The sequence below is a fragment of the Molossus molossus genome, unplaced genomic scaffold (assembly GCF_014108415.1).
Source record: "Molossus molossus isolate mMolMol1 unplaced genomic scaffold, mMolMol1.p scaffold_m16_p_10, whole genome shotgun sequence".
Classification (NCBI taxonomy): Eukaryota; Metazoa; Chordata; class Mammalia; order Chiroptera; family Molossidae; genus Molossus; species Molossus molossus.
This window is the reverse complement of record NW_023425345.1, coordinates 101,161,932-101,180,779: the sequence shown is the minus strand read 5'-3', so window position 1 is coordinate 101,180,779 and position 18,848 is coordinate 101,161,932. Positions and strand designations below refer to the sequence as shown.

The window sequence follows — 18,848 nt, the reverse complement described above, 5'->3', positions numbered from 1 at the left end:
TCAGTACCTAGAAAGTAGTTATCCCTCCACAACGCCACTACAGTTTCATGACCATCGTCATTTTCGGAAGTGAGGGCGCGCTGCAGCAGCAGAAATCCTCCGGGTCTAACGCCACCGGAGCGGCCTTCCCTAGTTTCACAACTCCTCACGCCCGTCGCTGTTGATGTGACTAATTCATAAAACCACTGATCTTTACTGCGCGCTTCCTCCTAAATAACCTCTTTGATTTCCCACAGCGACCTTCCCCAAGTAAGAGACCGCGTCTTACACAGGAAGGCCCGTGTTAAGCAGCGGGGAGGACCAGCAGGGGATCCTTGATCGTTGGTGGAGGAGCCAAGATTTGTCCTCGGGGTGGTGGGATGGGGCCAAGGAGGTTTCCAGGGCCCAACACTCATCCCGCCACCCTACTGGGGACTCCGGGGCCAACGTCGTGCAGTGCGCTGGCCGCAGGAAGGGCCTCTGCCTCTTCTCTGGGGTGCCGGTTCCTCCACCCAAGGAGGAGAGATGGTTGCCCCGGCTGGGCTGCGGCGCGGGTGCCGACTCGGGCCAGGCACTCCGCCCAGCTGCCCAGGGCGGGGCCCCACCGCGAAGATTCGCCGAGAGCGACTGCCTCCCTCGGAGACGAGCTCCCGCCCGGCCCGCCGCCCTGGGCTTGAACTCCAGCCCTCTTTCCTGACGCGTGGCACTTAATTCCCCCGTTTTCTCTTCCACAAAATGGGCTCATAACAAGGATGAAATTAGATGGTGTCTTTGAAGAGTTTATTACGCAACCCGTCGTAGCAGGTAGGGTAGGGCTGTGGAGCGGAGGTGGTGTGGCCAGTAGAGGCCGGCCTTCCAGAGAGAAGCAGGGAGGCAGCCGGCAGCGAAGCCCAGATGGCCAGATGGGCCGCGAAGAGAGGAAGAAAGAGAACACAGGCTGGGAGCGCCACTGTGAATCCCCAGCTCTGTGCAGCCACCCTTGGCCACCTGGAGAGCGGCTGGAGCTCGAAGCCCGGGTCGCGCACAGGGACCTCTCTTCCGAGGGAGGAAGCCGGAAAACCAGCCAATCGGGTGATCTTCTCCAGGTCCCAGAACTGCGGAGGTGACGTGCCTCCTCCCCTCGTCAAGCAGACCGCACGCCTCTCGAGTGGGAAACGGATACAGCGGAGACCTCCCAGGCCGCCGAGGAGGAGCAGGGTTCGGCCAGGCTGCGCGCAGTTCGCGGCGCACGGTGCGCACCGCTCGGGCTGTGCGGCCAGGATCCTGGGACCTGCGGGCTCGCACACAGAGCGGGGAAGTCCAGGGCGCGCCCTCCTGCACCTCCATTCCCGAAGATTCTCGGAGCTGAAGCCACAGCCTCGCTATTCCTTCCCGAATCTTTGGCGGGAGGTGAGGTACGTTCACGAGCGCCGCAGGGCGCTGATTGTGCTCCAAGACCGGCCCGAGCGCGCCCCGCACTCGCCGACCGCTACAGCAGGGGCTTGGCTCTGTGGACGCTGCCGGCCCCGGGAGAGGGACAACCCTGAGGGGTGCACCCCCTGAGGCAGTGGGAGCTGGGGTAGGAGAACCTGGAAAGCATGGCGCTATGCGGGCGGGACCCTAAGCCATGGGACTCCTGGTGAGTGGAGTCGCACCGTACAGTGCCAGAAATGGTCGCGGCAAACAAGCTCCTTTTCTTCTGCGATATATTTCTTCCTATTTGTTAGCTAAAGAATTTCTCAATTCAGCCCCGGCCGGTGTGGCCCAGTTGAGTGGATCGTCGTCCCATACACGGAAAGGTCGCAGGATCCTGGGTTCGATTCCGGATCAGGCCACATACCCAGGCTGCGGTTCTATCCCCCCCGGTCGGGTGCGTGCAGGATGTTTCTCACTCACATCGATGTTTCTTTCTTTCTTCTTCTTCTTCTTCTTCTTCTTCTTCTTCTTCTTCTTCTTCTTCTTCTTCTTCTTCTTCTTCTTCTTCTTCTTCTCTCTCTCTCTCTCTCTCTCTCTCTCTCTCTCGTCAATAAAAATATATCCTTGGATGGGGACTTTAAAAAAAATTTTTCCCTGGCCGGTTTGGCTCAGCGGTTAAAGCGACGGCCCCGCGGACCGCAGAGTCCTGGGTTCGGTTCCTAATAGGGGCAAGTACCTCGGTTGCAGTTTGTCCCTGGACCCGGTTGGGGTCGTTTGGGTGGCAACCAGTGAGTCTCTCTCTCTCTTCCTCCCTGTCTCCCTCCTGCTCTATCTGAAGATAAATGTAAAAATGTCCTCCGTGAGGATAAAAAAAAATTCATGTGTTGCAATAACATCTGAGAGCTGATGATGATTTTAGGCTCTGCCTATCTTTTTGGTTGGTTGGTTGGTTGGTTGGTTGGTTGGTTGGTTTGTTTGTTTGTTTGTTTGTTTGTTTGTTTTAGCAGGTTTGATGCCTGTAATTCCCTTGCACCTTCAGCCTGGTGCCTGAATGGCTTCAGCTGGGTTATTGGGCTCCTTCTCTGTGCCTGGCACTGCTGGAATTCCTGCAGTGTTTGCCTGGGAAGCACTCACAATATTAAAAAGCTGGGTCATGGAGTCTGGACTGACTGTCAGCGAATTTACCAGAGTAAATTGGAGTCATTCGGGTTCCCCAAATTTCTCCTTTTGAACAACAAAGGCTGTTTTAATTTCTCAAAATAATTTTGGTCCCCTTTAGCTAATGCTGTCACCCTCTCCATATCCTCTCCTTCAACTAATTCAGTTCGTCGCATTTAAGTCTGAATGAAATCTAAGTCCTACACTGTCTTTTCCAGTTGGTGAAATCAACCTGTTCTTATATTTTCTCACTCGGTTCATTCTCCCACCTCCCTCTCCGATCTGTGTGTCTGTAGGTATGAAGTGTGTGTGTGTTGGGGTGAGTCTGTCTTTGTGTGTCTGACTATGCTTGTGGAGCTTGAGTATGTGTGTGTGCACATGTTTAGGGTGTGTCTTATGTGTGTTGCAGTGGTAACAATGATCAGTGTGTGTCTAGGGACCAGGGACATGTTCCTATATACTCTTTTTTTCCACCAGAATGGCCATCTCTCGGGTGTCGAATGGCATTGCTGCTGATGCAAACTGTCTACTCAGGTAATTGTCTCAATTCCTTGTGCTGACATAATGTTTAAAGTAGGGGAAGCTGTCTTTAGAAAACAGGTTAGAACTGTGGTAGAAGTGGACATGATTGCATAAGGAATTCTTTCTTTCTAAGAAAAAAGTTCAAAACTAAGGTCTTTCATGCCAACCTGGAAACCCTTCTGAAGAAGGGTCAGAATAGTTCTGGGTTGACACTGAACCAAATTTTACTCAAACCCGATTCTGACAAGCTAGATGTGGGAGCAATAAACCTAGCAGGGAAACGGAGGCAGAGCAGCAGGAAGCATAAAGGTCTCCCTGCAAAGAAGTAGGGGTGATGCCTCTCAGCTGGCAGCCAGCCTTCAGGAAACTGCTCCCCAGGGGCAGCTGTGCAGAGGGGAAAGCCCTGCAGACCACTCTGGGGAGGGAGAGGAGGTCAAGCTCTGTAAACAGTGGCTACCAATAGCTGTTTTCAGAGAGAAAGTGCCTGGCTGATATGGATCTTTGGGGCTACCTAGTGATAACTCCTTGATGCCAGGTTCCCATAGTAAAGTGCTGTGTTTATAATCAAGAGCTAGAATAGGCATAATAAAATGCTATCGCTGTTTGTTTCACTATTTTTCTCTATAAAATGAAATGTTGTGGCTTTTGAACACACAGGTAGCTCTAGCCTGTTATAATCTTATAAAACCTTTTATAATTCAACTTCAAGTTGAATCGCTTCAAGTCATTTCACACAGAGCACACAGACACTAGCTGTGTACCGTCTCATAGCATGCACGCAAGGTTCCCGTCTGCACTGCAGAACACCCTGGACTCTCACTTCCAGTGATAATCACATAAAAATTGTAACAATAATTCTGCTGTAATTTCTACCATTTGAATAAGTTGTATGATTTTTCTGAATTCTAAAATAGTCTGGTTTACAATGAAAAGAGACTTTGAAAAATCATTTCTCTTATTTATAAGTGCTCTAAAAAATTCAGGAGTTTCACACTTCTAGATATCTCTGGAAACACTGCCGATTTGAAATTGATATAGTACATGGAACTATTACCTCTTGAGCAGCTCTAGACCCCAATAACATGTACAAAATAATATTCAAGAGTTTTTTAATATTAAAAATACTATGTAATTGAATTTATTGCAATAAATAAGTGCATGGTTTATTTTTGTTTCATGTTGAAAGCCTAATTTTCTAGACCAGAAGTTTCTAGAGCAGATAATTTCTCCTCTGGACAAACAGGTTTGGGGAAAACACAAGCCCACATTCCGACTGCCCTTTGTCCTCAGGTCCAATGGAGGAGAAACAGAGGGTCTCTGGCCAGATATGGACATTAACACAGAAATCAGACAAGGGGCACTACACCACTCACTGCCTGCTTTGTCCATCAGGAAGCTCAAAACAAAAATTCCCGTTCAGTCAGAGCTGACTTGTGTCTCTCATCCTAATGTAGCATATCGAGGGGGGCTGAGATTTGCAATCAGAAAAATGACATCCAGTTCGGTGGTCCATTCATCACCCTTCTGAACTATGTGGCAAATGACTTGGTATCTTTAAGTCTCTTTATTTATTTATTATTATTATTTTTCAATCCTCACCCGAGGACATTTTTCCACTTTTGTTCAGATAGAGTAGGAGGGAGAGGAGGAAGAGAGAGAGAGAGAAACATCAACGTGAAAGGGACACATCGAGTGGCTGCCACCTGCCCAACCCAACCAGGGCCGGGGACAAACTGCAACCGAGGTACGTGCCCTTAGCGGGAACCGAACCCGGGTCTCTCTGGACCGCAGGCTGACACTCTAACCGCTGAGCCAAACTGGCCAGGACTCTTTAAGTCTCTTTTGTCATTAGTAAATCAAAGGAAATACCCACCTCACAGGATTATTATCAGGGTTAAATAAAATAATGTATGTGGAATGTACTTTGTGATAGGAAAACAGTCACCAAATGTTATGTGTAATTATAAAACACTGGGCCTCCCCTTCCTATATATCAGTGTTTTTCAAACAGTAGGTTACAACCTATTAGTAATTGATGAAGTCAGTTCAGTGGGTTGTTATCAGACTTTTTTTTAAATTTTATTTTCTTTATTGATTTTAGGGAGAGAGAGAAACATCGATGAGCGAGAACAGATGAGAGAGAACATTGATTGGCCACCTCCTGCATGCCCCTCACTGGGGATCAGGCCCACAACCTGGGCATGTGCCCTGACTGGGAATCGAACTCAACCAGTGAGCCACACCAGTCGGGCTATTATCAGACTTTTTAAAGCTTAAATAAAACAGACAACATCAGAGTGCATTATGCATAATGAGTGTAAAGATTGCTTCTTGAAACTTTTTTAGCTTAGGTGTGTCTATGTCTAAGAAGTCATAATATAAAATGCATTTCTATGTTGGTTGCCATACAAAGCTTTGAAAACCCTGCTCTGAACATTGTTATCTATTTTAAACCTTTTCGGTGTAAATGTCTTATCCAGTATGTGCCTTTACTGGAAACTAACTCAAATTCTGTTTGTAGGGAGAAAGTTGAGCTAGAAATGAAAGAGGAAGGGACGGTTAGGAGAGGAGAGCTCATGTCAAATACTTTTACATCCAGATATGATGGTTAAGCTCTTATTTATCGGCCTCAAATCCACCCTCCAGAGCTCTCCTTTATTATACTGGAGCTGAGCTGAGGCTGAAACCTAGCACTGTCTCCTTTGACAACTGGCTACTGGTTGTATTTCCAAGCGTCGGAGGCTCTCGAGGGGAAGGCTGCTTGAAGACTGAGGTGGACGAAGGACTAGTTTCAGCTTCCTGCTGTCTAGGTGGGGGGCTTCCTCTCACAGTGGCAGTTTATTCCATCAGCAGCACAAAGTTCACACCAGAAACTTTGGGAACATACTATTTCTTATGTTGTATTTCTTTTTAAGTCACATGTACATGCATACATGCATGCATATACATATTCATATAATGTGTTATTTCATAATACATTTATGGAGGGAAATGTAGCATATTAAGATAAATGTCCTCATGTGTATTCAAACCCTCTTGGTCACATCACAAATCGTAGACTCTTGGGTCTGTTCATTCTCCCTTTCAGGACTCTCCATCTGTGTCCTCTGCTTCCCCGCGGCCAGGGTTTCTCCAAACATGCTCTTGCCTCCTCCCTGGGTCTGCAACAGCCCAGCGGGTCTCAGGCCTCCAGCACCGTCTTCCCCAGGCCCCCCCACACACTTCACTTAGGCCAGAGGGAGACCTTCCTGGCTGTGAATGTGATCAGTGCCTCTCCGTTACCTAAAACTGCTCAGTAACCTCCATAGTCTGAAGGGTCAAGTCCAAATTCCCAGCCTAGACCCTCAGGCCTCTCTGTTCTTGAGCCCACAGGCAGGTCCTGACTCACTGTACTGCCCCTAAACAATGTCCTTTTGCTCCGGCTGAAAGGGCCCACCAACCTCTGCTTCCTACGTGTGCCTGCCCGCCTTCTCCTCTTCCATGACTCTTTGCGTCACATTTACTGAGCAATAGCTGTGCGGGCTCTGGACCAGGCCTGGGTCCTCATCAAGTCTGTCAGTTCACAGCCACCGGATGTTCTCCAGGAGACATTGCAGCTTCCACAGTGTCCCTCTGCTGTAGCCAGATGCTAAGACCACCTCCAGTGAATCACTCCTCTTAGGGCCACATCTTTGTGTAGGCCCTACCCACGTGGCATCTGGGCTCGGCCTGTGACTCGCTTTAACCAGGAAGCTGAAGCAAAACTGATGCTGTGCTGGTCTGAGCCAGACGTGTGGGGAGACCTCATGGGCTCCACGTGTGTGCTGGGCAGCCCCAGACCACTGTGTCAAAACCCCGCCACCTGGCTGGGAAGACTGCACCAAGTGCCCACAGGAAGAGGCTGCATGGAGAGGACAGGCTCGAAGAAAACGTGGACGGAGAGACAGGCGCACCCCAGTGTCTCAGATGAGCCTCTGGAAAACTCCAGCCACAGTCCCCATCTTCCTGCAAGGACAGGAAACCACCAGGAGAACTGCCCAGCCAAGCCCAGTCCATCCACAAAACTGTGAGAAGACAGGAGCCCCTGAAGGAGGGGGGCTTGCTCTGCAGCACAGATAACCCTTCACCTCACCATGCTCTCACCCTTACCCACAGGCCCCTTCCCATCCTTGCCTTCATTAGATCCCTACTCCTTTGGTCTGTCTCCCCTAAAAGTAAGTTGCATAAGGGCAACAATTGCATTCTGTTTAGTTCTTTGATCCAAAAAGATTTAGTATAGAAAATAGAAAACGCCTGGCAGGTGTGGCTCAGTGGTTGAACGACAACACATCACCAAGAGGTCACCAGTTTGATGCCCGGTCAGGGCACATGCCCAGGTTGTGGGCCTGATCCCCAGTGGGGGGCATGCAGGAGGCAACCAGTCGATGTTCTCTCTCATCGATGTTTCTATCTCTCTCCCCCTCTCCCTTCTTCTCTCTAAAATCAATTTAAAAAAATTTTTTTTTAAGAAAATAGCCCTGGACGTTTGGCTCAGCGGTTAGAGCATCAGCCTTCGGTCCTGAGAGAGACCTGGGTTCGGTTCCTGCTAAGGGCGCGTACCTCGATTGCAGTTCGTCCCTGGCCCTGGTTGGTCGTGCGGGTGGCAACCACTCGATGTGTCCCTTTCACGTCGATGTTTCTCTCTCGCTCTCTGTTCCTCTCTCTCCTTCCCACTCTAACTGAACAAAAAATGGAAAAATGTCCTCGAGTGAGGATAAAAAAAAAAAAAAGAAAATAGAAACCACTTAAGGCATTTCAAGTAAAAGGTGTTTGAGTATTTACAAAATCACTGAAAGGTATGCCACCTCCTTTGGGCTCAAGGTCATGTCACCGTGGTTGGACACTGCTGGTGCTACCACGGCTGTCCCACATCCCAGAGATGATGGTAAATATATTTCCAGAAAGCAAAATCCGAGAGTGGAGCTGAGTGTGGCAAGTGTAAATTTTGTGAGTTCTCACTATTGTCTGTGAGGTCCATGTCTTCTACACGCTCATGAGAGTCAGCAGGCAAATACAAAATTCATTTCAGATGTTCAACCTGTTCTGCAAATGTAACCAATTTCTCCAGAAGTGAGAAGGTGGCTTTTTCAAGACCGGCCCTGCAGCCGATTCTGGAAAGTATGCCTAGAGTATGTTTAACGAAAATAATTCGGCGACAATGTCTACACTCTTGAAAATAGTCACAATGAAGGCCATATTGACAGTTAGACTATGGCTTCGCCTTGAACTTGGTTTAGCCTTGGAGGTTGAATGAGATCACTTCACACGTACTGTTTATTCATCCGCGCTCTCACTGCACAGCCGCCGTTTGACTTGAGAAGAGGAGCAGAAACCAGAAGTAGGAACTGGACTCCTTTACTCAGCTCAGCCATTCCCTGTGAAGACAGGTGGAAATCTGTTTCCCTTTGTTATTTTCACCATTTATAAAGTGCAGGTGTTATATGGGCAACCACACAGTGCTGACCAAGTGTGGGGAGAGGGCTCATGCCCCGTTATCCTCGCCCACTGTACACTGAGTCTCTGGGGGGCGGTGTGCCCACAGGGCCCCGGAGCCGTACAGAGCGTGTCCCTCGCACAGTTCGTTTACCTGTTCGTAGAAAACATGACTAGGGTTTTTATGTTTTTATTTTTGCATTTATCTTTAGATAGAGCGGGAGGAAGAGGGGAGAGAGAGAGAGATACATCGATGTGAGAGAGACACATCAACTGGTTGCCACCCACACGACCTCAACCAGGGTCGGAGACAAACTTCAACCGAGGTACGTGCCCTTAGCGGGAACCGAACCCAGGACTCTCTGGTCCGTGGGCTGACGCTCAAACCGCTGAGCCAAACCGGCCAGGGCCAGGCCTAGGGTTTTTAAAAAGAAATTGATTTTAGCCCGGCTGGTGTGGCTCAGTGGTTGAGCTTTGACTCCTGCATCAAGAGGTCGCCAGTTCGATTCCTGGTCAGGGCACACGCCCAGGTTGTGGGCCCGATCCTTAGTGGGGGCCATGAAGGTGTTCTCACTCATCAATGTTTCTATCTCTCTCTCTCCCTCTTCTTTCCTCCCTCTCTATAAATTAATAAAGAAAAAAAAGAAAAAAAAGAAAAAAAAAGAAATGAATTTTAGTAGATGGATTTTAGAAGTATTTGTGTGTGTGTGTGTGTGTGTGTGTGTGTGTGAAATTTTGTTATTTGTTTCCATTACTATTGTTGAGATCTTGTGCTTTTTTTATTAGTTGTTTTACAGTTGATTTTTAAGGCTAGACAAAACTATAACCAAATATTAGTGGTAGTTAACTCTGGGGAGTACAATTAGGTATCATTCCTTTATGTTTTACTTTTTCTTCTGAATTGTTTATATTTTTGACAGTGGGAACATACTAATTGCAAAATTAACAATAAACTTTCTAAAATGTTATCAATGATTAACTCTGTGTAGGGGAATTACAGATGATTTAAAAACATTTTTTTCCTATTAGAACTTTATGTTGAGAAAAATGAGCATGATTTAAAAGAACATTGACTAAATTATTGTCACTTTTCCTACAGAAAGTGCAGCAAGTGTATCAAGTTACAACTTAGTGTGTTCTTGGAAGCTTGTAAAACCTTCTTCACCTCATTAATCACTGGTGGACCTGGGGAGCCTCAGCAGCTAGAAATAATGGTGTGGGTCACACCGCACAGTACGTGGGGAGGCTGTCTGGCTTAGGGTGCCAGCAGACCAGACAGTTCAAGGTCAGACTGGGAAGGGAATGGGAAGTCTTCCTGGGACACTGCTTCATCTTTGTGGCTGTCACAACGTGGCCAGAGAATGCCAGGGACTTGCCTTTGTATGGGGAACTTTATATGTTGTGATTCCTTATTGTGTTTTTCTTTGTTTTTATTCCATAAACTTGAATGGGCTGCTTACTATTTACCAGGCCCCGTGCTGATTACTGGGGATAGAAAGAGGCAACATATAGATTCCCTGCCCTCAGGAAGCTCATCATCAACAGCAAGACTTGACAAGTAACAGGGTACATTGTTACCAGGAATGTGAGTGATAATGCATTGGTTTATTTTATTTATTGTTTGTTGTTGTTTTAATAATTTTTCTTTATTGATTTTAGAGAGAGAAGAAGGGAGAGGGAGAGAGAGATAAAACATCAATGAGAGAAACATCAACTGGCTGCCCCTGCACACCCCCCACTGGGGATCGGGCCCCCAACCCCGGCTTATGCCCTGACCAGGACATGAACCTGCACCCTCTTGGTGCAGGAGTCAACGCGCAACCCCTGAGCCACACCAGCTGGGCTGTACATTGGTTTGTACAAAGTGCTCAGGAATATAGAGAAAGGAAAAACCAAGCCTGGGGGATTCAGGAAAATCGCAGCAGAGTTTGGAGCAGGCAAGCTGAGGAGAGGGGCTGGGAGAGGGAGTTGGTGTGGAGAAAACAGCAGGGCAAAGACCTGGGGCCGCAAAGAGATGGGGGGGACACACGCGGTTCCTGCACTTACCACATTGCTGCCGTCAATCGCTGCACACTCAGTGGCTTAAAGTAACATGAACTTATTCTCCGTCGCTCTGGTGGGCAGCAGTCTGCAGTCAAGGGTCGGCAGGGCTCCTTTATCTCCGAGACTCTGGGGGTGAGTCTGCTTTCTTGCCTTTCCAGTTCTGGAGGCCACCTGCCTCCCTTGCTTCTGTCCTTTCTGTCACTCCAACCTCTTGCTTTCATAGTCATTACATCATCTGAGGTCAAATCCCCCTCTGCCTCCCTCTCTTGAGGACCCTCGCGATGACACTGGGCCCATCTGGATAATCCAGGATAATGTCCTCATCTAAAGAGCCTAATCTAATCACATCTGCAAAGTTCCCTCGGCCCTATAAGGCAACATTCCCAGGTTCTGGGGATTGGGACCTGGAGATGGTTAGGGCCATTATTTCGTCTGTCACTGTCACCCTGAGACTTCTACACTCTAACTCAGCTGCACGGACCACTCTTCCCCGGTCAGCTTAAGTGTCTCCTTCACAGTTGCTGTGGAGACTCAGGCAGTTTACTGAACGCCTTCAGTCTCCTCATCTGGAAAGTGGGGATACTAATGGACCTAGCCTCTTAGATTTTTGTGACAGAACATGACTTAAGGTGTGGAAAACAGCACCTGGAGTATAACAAGCTCCAAAGTAACCTGCCTGTTGTTGTCACTGTTGCTTTGTTTCCCAGGTCTCTCTACTCCTGTCACTCTGCAAAAATACCTTTCCTAGTGGCCCTATCTAAGGTAGAACCTCTAGTCATTCTCTACATATCTCTGTTTCTTTCTTTTTTTCTTTTTCATGATCATGGTCACAATCTCAACATTATTTTGTATGTGGTGTGTGCTCTATTTATCGTTGTCTGTATGTCTCCCTCACTAGAATGTAAGCATCATTGATCACTACTGACTCCCCAGCACCCAGCGTGATGCTTGGCACTAATGGGCCTGCTCTAAGCACCTGTTAAATGAACAAATCAAACTCCCTAGCCCTGCGTCATCCAGTAGAGTAGCCACTAGCTATGCATGGCTACTGAGCACTTAAAATGTAGCAGTTCTGCCCGGCCAGTGTGGCTCAATAGATTGAGGTTGTCCCATGGACTGAGAGAGGTCCTGGTTCGAATCCAGTTCAGGGCACAAGCCCGGGTTGCAGGCTTGATGCCCAGTAGGGGGCGTGCAGGAGGCAGATGATCAACGTTTCTCACATCGATGTTTCTCTTTCTCTCCCTTCCTCTCTCTGTAAAAAATCAATAAAAACATATTTTAAAAATATATAAATAAAATGTGGTGACTCCAAACTGAGATTCCCTGAGGTGCAAAATACACATCAAATTTAGAAGAATCATCATGAAACTAATAACATTAAATATTTCATGAATAATTTTCATATTGCTTACATGTTCAAATGATAATAATTTAGATATATTGGATAAAATGAAATATATTAGCATCAATTACTAAACAACGCAAATTACATGTGTGATTCAGATCATGTTGTGTCGGCTAGCACCGCCCTGGAGGCCTTGCAGCACGCACTCTGAAGGCTAGACTGTGGTGTGAACCCGTGTCCATCTTTCACCAGCTGTGTGACCCTGAGGAAATTACTTCTTTCAATAAAAGTTACTTATCATTAGCTAAGTTCCAGAGAAAAAAACATATTTTTTGTCAGAGATGTTCAGAGCCTTAAAAATGTTTTCAAGTAGAAAAGAAGAAAAATATGAATAAAATTTTAGAAGACTTAGTAGTTGGAGTGGGGCTTTCACTTTTGATAATTTTTATTTCTGATGGTTTGTAGTTTTCACAATGACTGTCATATTTGGAAGATAAAATGGATATATTTTTTAATATGTTTTTATTGATTTTTTAGAGAAGGGATAGAGATAGAAACATCAATGTGAGAAAGAAACATCGATTGGCTGCCTCCTGCACACCCTTTCCTGGGGATCGAGCCCGAAACCTGGGCATGTGCCCTGACTGGGAATCGAACTGGGACTCTCAGTCCATGGGATATGCTCAATTCATCGAGCCACACCGGCTGGGCAGATCTACTGTCAACTCTGACAAAGGTCCTTTTGCAAACACCTGGACCACCATCCCACTGCACCCCACTCCTCTCTCTCCTGGCCTCCAATTCTGAGACATGCTAAGACAAACAAATGTCCAAGGAACTACATAAAGCATTTTCATACTTCTTTTCCAAAGATTTCCTTTTCCCATTCTGTCTTTTCTCTACTAGTTTTGTCAATGTTATAACACACAGCATAGAGACTTGCGCTGGGCAGGAATAACCCATTAGAGAAATGAACACAGGAATTAATCCAATATAACTAACATCTTCCTTCTTCCCGTCCTGTTGTTTATGCTTCTCACTGTTTTCATTATTAGTTTATAATTTTTAAACATGTTTGCTTCCTTTTTTCTTTTCTCTCCCTGATGCCAAAAGCTATGGATTTCTTAGTTTTTTATTTTATCTACCACTTTTTCCTTCTGATGCTCTTTAATATAGTTCCTGGTTAAATTTTAGGAGACCTGCAATTCTGGCTAAGTGTTACAATCATGTTTTCAAAATAACTTTTCATATGTGGTATGCTATCATTTATCTCAGAACGAGGAAGTATATACATATCAATGATATAATCAACAAACCAGAATGCAGACTTCCCAATGGGACAAATAGACCTGTTTTGTTCAACAAATGAATTGTGAGATTAAAAATAAACAGAGATTGAGGATTAATATCTACTATAGATTAATAAAGCCGTAAGAGACATATCAACTAATCATAATTTGTAAACCTTTTTTGTATTCTAGTACAAACAAAACTATAAAATAAAAATGTTTAGAAGGCTTTAGAGACAATTGTAACTTTGAACATAAACTAGATATTTTATGATATTAAGGAATAATTTCTATTTTTATTGAGATATAATTGACATACATTATATTAGTTACATGTGTACAACATGATTCAATATTTATATATAGTGCAAAATGACCACCGTCATAAATCCAGTTAAAATTCATCACCATACATAGTAACAAAAAATTGTTTTCTTGTAATGAGAACATCAAGATCTACTCTCCTATCTACTCAAAAATGCAACATAGTGTTATAAATTATAGTCACCATGCTGTATGTAACCCCATGAGTTATTCATTTTATAACTGGAAATTTGTCTTTTGACCCCTTCACCCACTTTGCCCATCCCCACCCCCAACTCAAGCAAAGGTCCATCCATGTTGTCACAAATGGTAAGATTTGCTTCTTTTTATGGCTTAATAATATTCCATTACACACACACACACACACACACACACACACACACACTTCTTATATATCACATCTTTATTCACTCATCCATCAATGGACATTTAGGTTGCTTTAATATCTTGGCTATTGTAAATAATGCTGTAGTGAGCACAGGGGTGTGTATATCTATTCAAGTTAGTGTTTTTGTTTTCTTTGGATATATACCCAGAAGTGGGATTGCTAAGTAATATGGAAATTCTATTTTTTATAATTTTGAAGGACCTCCATACTGTTTTCCATAGTGGCTGCACTAATTTACATTCCCACCAACAGTGCACAAGGGTTCCCTAACCTCACCAACACTATTATTTATTGTTCAAACAGCAGTGTTTAGTTGTACAACCAACATTTTTTATTTTTTGACTTTTTTCATTTAATAAAGTTTTATTTTTCAAAATGTACAGCTGGTGGGACCTGTGGTTCACGCATTTTCACTAACCGCTGGGGCGACCCCACCCTTGGTATTTCTGGTGTAAATTACTTTAGCTCTGAGCTTTGAAACTCACCCTCACCATGGAACCGCAGATCTTCTGTCTCTCAGAGACAACAGCTGGGGTTATAAGCTCATAGCTGGAAACTTCCTTACAGAGTTTGCCGTGTGTTGCTTTGTCAAACAAGACTAGGTTGTAGAGCTTGTCCCGAACTTTGCCTTTGGGCCACGTCTTTTTCTTGACCTTGCCCTCAGATTTGTTCGCTGTGTGTTTGTCTTTCTTGGCCAACTTTCCAGCATCTTTCTTCTTGTCGTCCTTGGTGGGCACAGGGAAACCCAGAGAACAGCTACCATCACAGCCTCTATAAGATGTGGGACAAAAGGCTATTTCTTGTCTTTTTGATAATAGCCATTCTGACAGGTGTGAGGTGATGTCTCATTGTGGTTTTACTTTGTATTGCCCTGATGATTGGAGATATTGAGGACCTTTTCATGTCTGTTGGCCATCTGTATGTCTTCTCTGGAAAAAAATGTTTATTCGGATCCTCTAACCATTTTTTAATCGGGTTGTTCAGGTTTTTTGATATTGAGTTGTATGAGATTTTTATTTATTTTGGATATTAACCTCTTATCAGATATATGATCTGCAAATATTTTTTCCTATTTAGTAGATTGTCTTTTTCATTTTGTTGAAGGTTTCCTTTGCTTCACAGAAGTGCTGTTTTTAAGGTATGATAATGGTAAAAGTGTCCATACCTTTTAAAATATTTAGAGATAAGTGGACCTGATATCTGGCAATTTAGTTGGAATATTGGGGAGATGGAAATGAAGCAAGACTGGCTATGAGTTTATCATTATTGTAGCTGGGGGATGAGCACATGTGATTTTGGTAGACTATTTGTCTTTTGAATGTCCTTAAAATTTGTCATAACAAAGAGTAAAACATAAAATAATTCTTTATTTCAAATAAATATAATTATAGAAAATTTGAGAAAAGTAGAAGAGTCTAAGGAAAAGGAAAAAACAAAATTAGCTCTGGCAGGTTCGGCTCAGCAACTAGAGAGAGCACCCACAGGTTCAATTCCCAGGAAAGGGCACGTTCCTGGGTTGCAGGTTCAATTCCCTGCCCCAGTTGGGATGGTGTAAGAGGCAACCAATCGATGTGTGTGTGTGTGTGTGTCTCTCTCTCTCCCTTCCTCCCTCCCTTCCATTCTATCTAAAAACCAGTGGAAAAATATCCTCAGGTGAGGATTAACAAAAACAAAAAAAAATTGTCCCTAATACCACAGCATATTTTGGTATGTTTCCTTTCAGTCTGTGCACACACATATATAACTACATGTGTGTGCATGTGGCTATTTTAAGCACGACCACACTTTTGACAGTGCTCCCATCAAAAAATGAAGTCTACATACCTTCCCTCCTTGAATCTGAATGAGTTTATGGCTGCTCTGCACAAGGTAATATGGTAGGAGTGACACAATGTGGTTAAAGGCCATCAGCTTCTGCATTGTTCCCTGGAAACACATGCTTTGGGGGCCCTGAGCCACCCTGTAAGAAGTCTGACTACTCAAACTGTGGCCCTCAAACTGTGAGGAAGGCCAAGCCACAGGTAGAGACCACGTGCAGAGGCCCACTGAGAGCTCCCGCTGAGCCCAGACTTGCGTCAGCTCAGCAAGGGGCTGGGTGTGTGAATCAAGAAGCCTCCGGGTGATTCCGGCCCCAGCCATCCAGGAGTTCCCAGCTGAGGCTTCAGACATAGTGGACAAAAGAAAGTCACTGTTCCCTGCTTGTATTGCTGACCCACAGAATCCATGAATATATTAAAATAGTTGTTTGAGGTTTGAGGTGGTTTGTGACATAGTAATACACGATAGGAACAGAATTTGGTACCTGGAAAGAATTTGCTACCTTAAAAATGCCTAAGCCCTGGCCGGTTTGGCTCAACGGTTAGAGCATCAGCCTGTGGACCAGAGAGTCCCAGGTTCGGTTCCCGCTAAGGGCACAGATGTGGTTGCAGTTTGTCCCTGGCCCCCAGTAGGGGTCATGTGGGTGGCGACCACTCAATGTGTCTTTCTCACATCGATGTTTCTCTCTCTCTCTCTCTTTCTCCTTCTCTCCCTCCCACTGTATCTGAAGATAAATGCAAAAAAAAAAAAAAAAAAATGTCCTTGGGTGGTGAGGATTAAAAAAAAAAGGCATTGGGAAAGCTGATGGTAAAAAAAAAAAAAAAAAGCTGATGAGAGCTGAAGAAAGTGAGGGAAATGTTACCAGAAGCTGAAGGAAAGAAGATATCTGTTACGTATTGGCAGAACATTTGGCAATACTCGTCTTCGGTCATGTGGAAAATAAAAAATGTACTTAATAAACTCAGTAATCTGGACAGGGTATTAAAGGTGCCACCAACTTATTCTAGCTGCCTATGTAAAATGTGAAAGCATAAAGGCGAACTGAAGAATACACTCTTCAGTGTTCAGGTACAATTAAGAGGACATGTGGCCCTGGCCGTGTGGCTCAGTTGGATGGGAGTCATTCCATGCACCTGCAACTGGTGTGTACCGGAGGCAATGATCCATGTTCCTCTCTCTCATCAGTGTCTTTCTCTGTCTCTCTCTCCCTTCCTCTCTCTCCAAAATCAATAAAAAACATAGTTGTTGTGTTTTTAATAGGAAATGTAGAGGGCTCAGCTAGAACTTATCCTTAGTAAAGGATTTTCAAAATAAGAAAAGACCTCTGATCAAAGATCAAGTCTAGGGCACTGTCAAGAAAAATGTTTTCAGAATAAAAATGAAGCCAACTGTATAATGCTAAGCCCTTCGCTAGGACCTAAGAAAAGTATATACCCTTTCAAAGTCATTGCCAGGGAGGAAAGTTGTTTCCTCTACCCTCTTTAACCAACAAAAGACAGACTGACGGGAGGAAAAAACCAAACATTTTATTAATATTTTACCTGCATGGGAGTCACAAAAAAGAAGTGGAACTCGAAGTGACTAGACTCAGGGCTTAGAGGCCACTTTAACAAAGGAAAGAGGGTTTGGGCTTCAAGAGATAAGACGTTGTGGGGAAGTGACTAGAAAATACACAATGGAGAAAAAAAAAATTTTTTTTTAAAAAGCCTGGCCAGTGTGGCTCAGTGGTTGAGCGTCAACCCACGCACCAAGAGGTCGCTGGTTCGATTCCCCGTCAGAGCACATACTCGGGTTGTGGGCAAATCCCCAGTGGGGGTCATGCAGGAGGTGGTCAATCGATGTTCTCTCTCATCAATGTTTCTATCTCCCCTTCACTTCCTCTCTCTCTAAAAGTCAATAAGAAAAAAATGTTAAAAAAGAAAATACACGATGGAGATTAATAGAAGATCCACGTTATTTCAGTAAGGTTTGTTTATGCATGGGTCAATGCTCAACCACTGAGCCACACCGGCCGGGCTATGCAGACTCTTCTTGGCGCTGACTTGCCATCGTTGGTGATAACAGCTGCTCTCCTCTTCCGGCTGCAGGAGCCGAAACCACCTTCACAGAGGGAAACGTGCTCTGCTGGGCAGGACAGGGGCGGGCAAAGAACTGCCCCTGAATCTGCTGACTTTCAATTGCCTCCAACTCCGAATAATTCCTGTGCCAAAGTGGCATGTTTTAAGAAGGCATATTCTGGATCTTTTAGCTTTTCAAGGATTCTAGGGCCAGCCTTACAATCTCTATTAAACAATAGGGCTCCTAAAAATCTTAAAGGCATTTTTGCACAGAAGCTTCATGGAAGCTGAGGAGGAGAGGGCTTATGTCTGAGATTTGCGGGTAGTTTTATCTAATGGAATGGATTTCTATCAATTGAAACATAAGAAATGCACAGAAATTTTAAAGAAATTGTATCAGCTTGAATAAAAAGGGACAGAGATAGTACAAAATGAAATGAGGTCTTTGGCTCCCCCAAACTTCTAAGTAGAAAGCAGGCTTTAAAAATTGCAAACAAACAAATATAAATTAATTTTAAAAATAATAACTGATTAATTTTTCCAGACCTCTAAAAAAAATCCCAAACAGCCCGGCTGCTGTGTCTAGTGCATTGAGCATTGTCCCATGCACTAAGAGGTCACCAGTTCGATTCCCAGTCAGGGCACATGCCCAGGTTGCGGGGTGTACAGCAGGCAACTGACCAGTGTTTTTCTCTCACATCAATGTTTCTATCTCACTCTCACTCTCCCTTCCTCTCTCTCTAAAAAAAAAAAAATCAAAAAACATATCAAAAAATAAAATTAATAAAAACTGCAAATATTGGCTAACTTTTATGGGAAACGCAATGGTGCCTCAGAGAATAGGAACAAAGACCCACAGGGCAGAGGAAAAAGTCCCAGATAGTCACTCCCAGGAGCAGAACAAAGTCCTACTCAATAAATGAGTCAAATATGCTGAGCTGGGTTTCAGAATGTAAACCAATGATGCTGTGTTTCTGTTTTCTCCATTGTAGGACAGGAGTGTCCGTAGCAGTTAACTTATACTTCTCCCAGCACTGTGTGTCGGGTTTACGTGAGGGAGGAGTAGCAGAAAACTTGTC

At 44.8% G+C, this 18,848-nt stretch overlaps 1 pseudogene; it reads right to left on the bottom strand.

The window, feature by feature from the left end:
• Window positions 1–14,294: 14,294 nt before the first annotated feature.
• LOC118623824 lies at window positions 14,295–14,810 on the bottom strand (annotated as a pseudogene).
• Window positions 14,811–18,848: the final 4,038 nt, after the last annotated feature.